Source organism: Pelodiscus sinensis, chromosome 23, assembly GCF_049634645.1.
Source record: "Pelodiscus sinensis isolate JC-2024 chromosome 23, ASM4963464v1, whole genome shotgun sequence".
Taxonomy (NCBI): Eukaryota; Metazoa; Chordata; order Testudines; family Trionychidae; genus Pelodiscus; species Pelodiscus sinensis.
Window position 1 is genome coordinate 12,999,383 of NC_134733.1, and position 6,000 is coordinate 13,005,382.

Here is a 6,000-nt window from a genome sequence, read left to right on the forward strand (position 1 = left end):
TTTAAGTGCAGGACATTGGTACTTCATTGAGGCTACGTCTACACTGCGAGTTTTTGTGGCAGAAAATATGCTAATGAGGGACTCATTAGCATAAGTTGGCATATCATTAGCATATTTTCTACCGTTTTGTTTTGCTCAAGGGGTTTTTGTGCAAAAGAAGCAGTGTAGTCGCTTCCATTTTGTGCAAAAACCCTATTTTGTGCAAGGTCCTTATGCCTCTCTCCGGGAGAAAATATGCTAATAATATCACGACTTATGCTAATGAGTCCTTCATTAGCATATTTTCTGCCACAAAAACTCGCAGTGTAGACAAAGCCTTAACGTATATGCTTAAACTATATCAAAGTTATCCACTTACATTGATGTAAGTGTTGCGCCAATAGCTAAATTAGTTATAGTGAACTGGTGCATTTTGGGTTTGTATAGAGCGGGTCTTAGAATGTAAATTGCTTGAGGCCTGAACTGTGTTCATGTTCTTGTGCAGCACTGAGCACATTTCTGGAATATAACAAATAGCTAATATTTTTGACTTACAGCATTCACTGATAGCAGTCATATGGGTCGTGTTCACACACCTTCTGTTCTCCCTTTTTTTTCCACTACATATAAGGACTTGATTTATCCACAGAGTTGCACTCAGATAACAAAAAGGGTTTTAAGCCACTCCTTTCATTATGTTGATGCATATCTGCCCGTGGGTGCTCATTTCAGAATCCAGCCTTCAGTAAAATCAAAACAGGACACTTTTATTCTGAAAACAAAAACGATCTATGCATATATTTGCAGTGACATAACAAAAGTTGTGAATTAAAACCAATTTTATTGTTTTGCTTCAACTTTGAGAGTAGACTGGCCCTGTTCATTTTCTAATTTGCTGACTCATCTGAAACTGCCCCTGCCCTGGTACCAGAGCAAAGTGACTGAAATTTGATGAAAGTACCTTCTGCTAAACTTTTTTCCACTTTAAATAAAATCAATGACACAACATAACTGCCTCCCCCCCCCCCCCCTGTTCACCTTGATACATCCTGCTAAGCTATCACTTGACTGGAAAGTTGTAGTGTTCTAAGAGTCACTTTCCATGGGTGGTGGGTGAAGGTAGAGCTGGGGGAGGCAAGCTCCCAACCCTGCCCCCAGCCCCACCCCCTTCTTCCCAGGTCCCACCCTCTCATCACAGGCACAGCCTGAGCCTCCCCAGCTGCAGAGAACAGGGAGGGCGAAGGGCACATGGTCTGAGCTTCCTGACCCCTGGAGCCGGGCGAGGGAGGAGGGTGTGCAGCCCCCACCTCCTAGACCATGGAGCACATGGAAGGTGGCTACTCAGGGACAGCAACACTCCGCCTCCAGAACGCCTACTGTAGGGTGGAGCATGGGTGGGCCAGGCTCGTGATTTGGGAAGGCATAAACACCGCTTAGCATATACACCACCCCGCCTAGCATATCGGTCGCCCATGACACTTTCATTCAACTTTATTTCCACTGTGTTCTCGTTAGCCAACTCGTAGACAAATATAATAGGTGGCAACTCCTGATATTCCAAGACTACGGTTAGATGTTCCCTTGTACCTGGGACATCTACCTCTCCAGCCCAGCCCCACTGGAGTAACTTCTACAACGTTACAGAGGTCCAAAGTTCAGCTCTGCCCAACTATTAAGAAAGAAACAGCAACTTCCAGGTGCTGCAGTCGAGTGCAGACCATTTGTGCACTAAACGCACAGCGAATTCATAGCTGTAGGCAACTTGAATGTGCATTTCCTATTTTGTTTCCTTGGTACCTGGCAACAGGGAAAAACAACTTTTGTTCTTCTTCTACAACCCACCCCCAGCTTTGTGTTTAGAGCAGATGGTGAAATGAGTGCAACAAGCTGCAGAATTCTTCTTTTGAGGGAGGGCGGGGGAAGGGAGTGTTACCTTTTTCCAGAGCAATATTGGGTAAAAGATGAAGGACAAACTCTTGTCCTTGAATGATGCTGTGTTACGGGGAAGGAGGCAGCAGGCCCGGCCAAAGAGTTTGCAGGGCCCAAGGTGGCACCCTGACACCGGGGCCCGGGCGGTGGATGCCTCGGTGCAGGTGGAGCCCCAGAGAGTGGGGACAGGGAAGCAACTGCTCCCACCCCTCCATCCTGCTGCAGGGGCCAGACCAGGAAGCTCTCCTCCCAGCCCCACCTGCCCACAAGCCCCGGGTGAGTTTTGCTCGGACCATAGGAGCCAGCCCAGTCCAGCCCCACCCTGCTCACTGGGGCTGGCCAAAGAGCAGCAGCAGCTCAAGGCGAGGGCCAGGAGCAGCAGGTGGAGGGAGGCATGGCCCAGGCTGCAGGTGCAGACAGGAGAGAGTGTGTGGAGAGTGGGCTCTGTCAGGTGTTTAAACCCACTTCTGGGCCACCATTGTGTAGCACAGAAGTGGCCGGGGCCAATCACCACAGCTAGCGTTGCAGCTAGCAATCCATAGCCAGGCATCTCTCAACAGGAATCGGGCGCTTTCAGTGCCTGAGGTGTTTCTCGTGAGGCTGAATTAGCCACCTGACTCTCACCAAAAAAGCTGTCAATTGCCGCGCAGGCCCTGAAGCCGCGGGGCCCAAGGCAACCGCCTTGCTCGCCTTGCCCTAAGGCAGGCCTGGGAGGCAGTACCAGCTGTGGATGAATTGCCAGAACAGCCTCAGTGCATGGCAAAGGATGGCTCAGGCTGTACAGTCTACCAGTGCTGTAGACACTCAAAGCTCAGGATTAGGACCCAAATTCTAGCCTTTGGTAGGTTACAGAGCTTTGGGTGACCGAAAATCTCCCCTAAATGAGCTGCTCCAAAGGCAGAAATGGAAACTGTGGAGAGGGGCACCTAACTTCCGCGGCTCCTTTGAAAATCCTCACCTCAACCTCTTTGTGCCTGAGTTTCCTTTTCTTTTGAAGGGGATTGTACTAATAGAAGGGGGCAGTGTTCCCTGTAAGATGAGCACATGGACGGCTACCCAGGAGAGATCAAATGATGCCCAGCTTATCAGAGCACCCACCGCTGGCAACGTGTGTTTCTATGGGTGGTGCACATCCCTTGGTGCATATAACAAAATGTATTCTGTACATGGATGGAAAAAATGAAAGGGAATACTGCAAGGGTGTCTAACAAATGAAGCCTGTCAGTATGGGAGAGATAGGACAGCTGGCATGGAGATGTGTATTATGCTCTGGCCTTTGGAACTCACAGCAGCTGGATGGGCAGGTAAGACTTTTGCCTACAAGATTAGAGATACTGAGTTCAATTGGCTGCAGCGCTGTCATTGGGTAATTGAAAAGTAAAAATGTAGACTGGCATGGCCTAGGGCAGGGCTGGGCAAAATATGGCCCGCAAGCTGGATCTGGCCCACCAAGCCACTGGATCTGGCCTGTGGGCACAGCAGGAGCCTCAGTCAGGCTCCCTGCTTGCCCCACCCCTGCACACTGCTCCGAAAAGCTGGCTATGGGGCCTTCTTTGTCTGTGAACAGCTGAGAGCCCAGAGGAAGAGGGAGAGAGGCTTTGCGCATGGCCCTGCCCCCAGCACAGTCTTGTAGCTCCCATTGGCCGGTTACACCAGGTCACAACCCCCTCTTTCAGCCAAACTCCCTCCCAGATCCCACCCCCCCTTTTACACCCCAATCCCTTACCCCAAGCTCCCTTTTGTACTCAACCTCCATCCCAGACCCTGCACTCCCTCCATTAGTATCATGGAAGAGTGCTGCCCTTGACCACTTTACAAATTCTTGGAGTGCCCACCCCTGGCCAAGGGAATCAGACCTTGGACACAAAGTCACAAGACCCTGACTTGCTCTGTGACTGTGAACAGGTCACCCACTTCTCTGGGCATAAGTTCAGCTTATGCCTGTGGCTGTTGTGGACAGAATGACCCCAGGCTTGTCTGACTGTCAATGCTCAACAGTCCTGGGCATGGCTAGCACTTGGATGGGAGACCCCCTGAGAATCCCAGGTGAATGTAGTTAGGGTAGTGTTTCCCAATTTTATTCGGCCACGGAACCCTTGTGAACTCAAAATAATGTTGAGGAACTCCTGATAGACTGCACGCACAGCGCTGAGTAGTGACATCATCACCCCCACTCTCTGGCTAAGCTGGCATTCCACAGGGACACTTATCGTGGCAAACACAAACAAAAATTGTTTTCAATAAAATTCAGAAATGAATGAAAATTCCATTCCATTCCAATAATTCAGGTTGTCATGGAATTTTCTTGCGGAACCCCTATTTTCACTTTGCGGAACCCCTGGGTTCTGCGGATCGCCATTTGGGAAACACTAAGTTAAGAGCTGCACCAGTAGATAACCTCTTGGGCTATGTCTACACTGGTGGGTTATTGCACAAGAACATCTTGCGCAACTGTTCTTGTGCAAGAAGTCTTGCGCAAGAGAGCATCCACACTGCCATGTGCGAGATGTGTTTTTGTGCAAGAGCATCCATGGCAGTGTGGATACTCTCTTGCACAAGAAAGCTCTGATGGCCATTGTAGCCATAGGGCTTTCTTGTGCAAGAAACCCCAGCCCAGCGTCCACACTGCCCTCTTGAGCAAGAGCTCCTGTGCAAGAGGGCTTACACCTGTTAAAAAAAAGCTTGGCTCTTGTGCAAGATGCCCTCTCTTACCACGCCGTACTATAAATCTTCTTGCCCAAGAGCAGGCGGGCAGTGTGGACACTGTGCAGATTCTTGCGCACGAACGGCTGTTGTTGCGCAAGAACCCGCCAGTGTAGACATAGCCTTGAGGTCCCTTCCAGCCTTCAAGGCATGCTGCAAGTGCCATCTTTTCTTCCAGTTTTCCCCTGAAGAGGTAGGTAGCAATGCTGTGGGAACTGTGTAGGGAGGATGACTAATTTTTATCATTGCTATAGCAAACGGTGCTAATGTTATGAGTCATCAGTGCATAAGAACGCAGGATGAAACTCCACAGATGAAATACAGTGGCAGAGGCAGGAAAAGAGAACAGTGAGGAGAGAGCCCAATACAAACAGCCTTGTCTACACAAGAAAATCAGACTAATTTACTCAATCATTTTAGAAAGTGGTTTAGTGAAATCACTGCAACTCTCCTGCTTGGACATATGGCTGGTACTAATCGTCAGAGTTGGTATGAAAAGGCTTTCAACACACATCCACACACATCCACCCACTCTCCCACCCACACACCACACACACAGAGAAAATGTTGACTTTTTATCAAAAAAATGAAACCTGAAAAACTTTACCCAACATTTTTTTGGGCTGTGCCAATGAAAGCTCATGATACCATCTACATGTTTTGTTAGTCTTTAAAGTGCTACCAGCCTATTTGTTATTTTTTTTAAATCAGTTTTAGCTTATTTGGGGGGAGGAGATGATTGGAATTTTTTGGCTGAAAACCAAAAAGCTTTTGGCTGATTGATTGATTTTTTTTTAAGCTAGATTAAAACAGTTCCCAAGTTTGGGGGCGTTCTGACATTTAAAAAAAATCAGAACTGTTCAGGGAAAGCAGATCCTTTCTGTGCAAATGTTTGATTAGTTAAAAAAAATCTAATGGGGAAAAATAACTGACAGAAATCCCCTGATACATCATAGTAAGTAAAATCCACTTGCAGAATTTAAACTACTACGCAGTTTGGCCTCTTAAGAATATAAGAACAGCCATACTGGGTCAGACCAAAGGTCCATCTAGCCCAGTAGCCTGTCTGCCGACAGTAGCCAGCACCAGATGCCCCAGAGAGCCGGAACACAACAGATAATCCTCACGTGATTCCTCTCCTGTCATCCACCTCCAGACAAACAGAGGTTAGGGACACCATTCCTACCTATCCTGGCTAATGGCTATTGATGGACCTACCCTCCATGAATCTATCTAGCTCTTTTTTTGAACCCCGTTAAAGTTCTAGCCTTCACCGCATCCTCTGGCAAGGAGTTCTGATCTAGGGTTTTGATTTGGGCTTCACTCTAAGATACTACAAAGAGAGAAGGCTGCATAAGAACCTACACAAACCATCTAATTTGCAGGCAG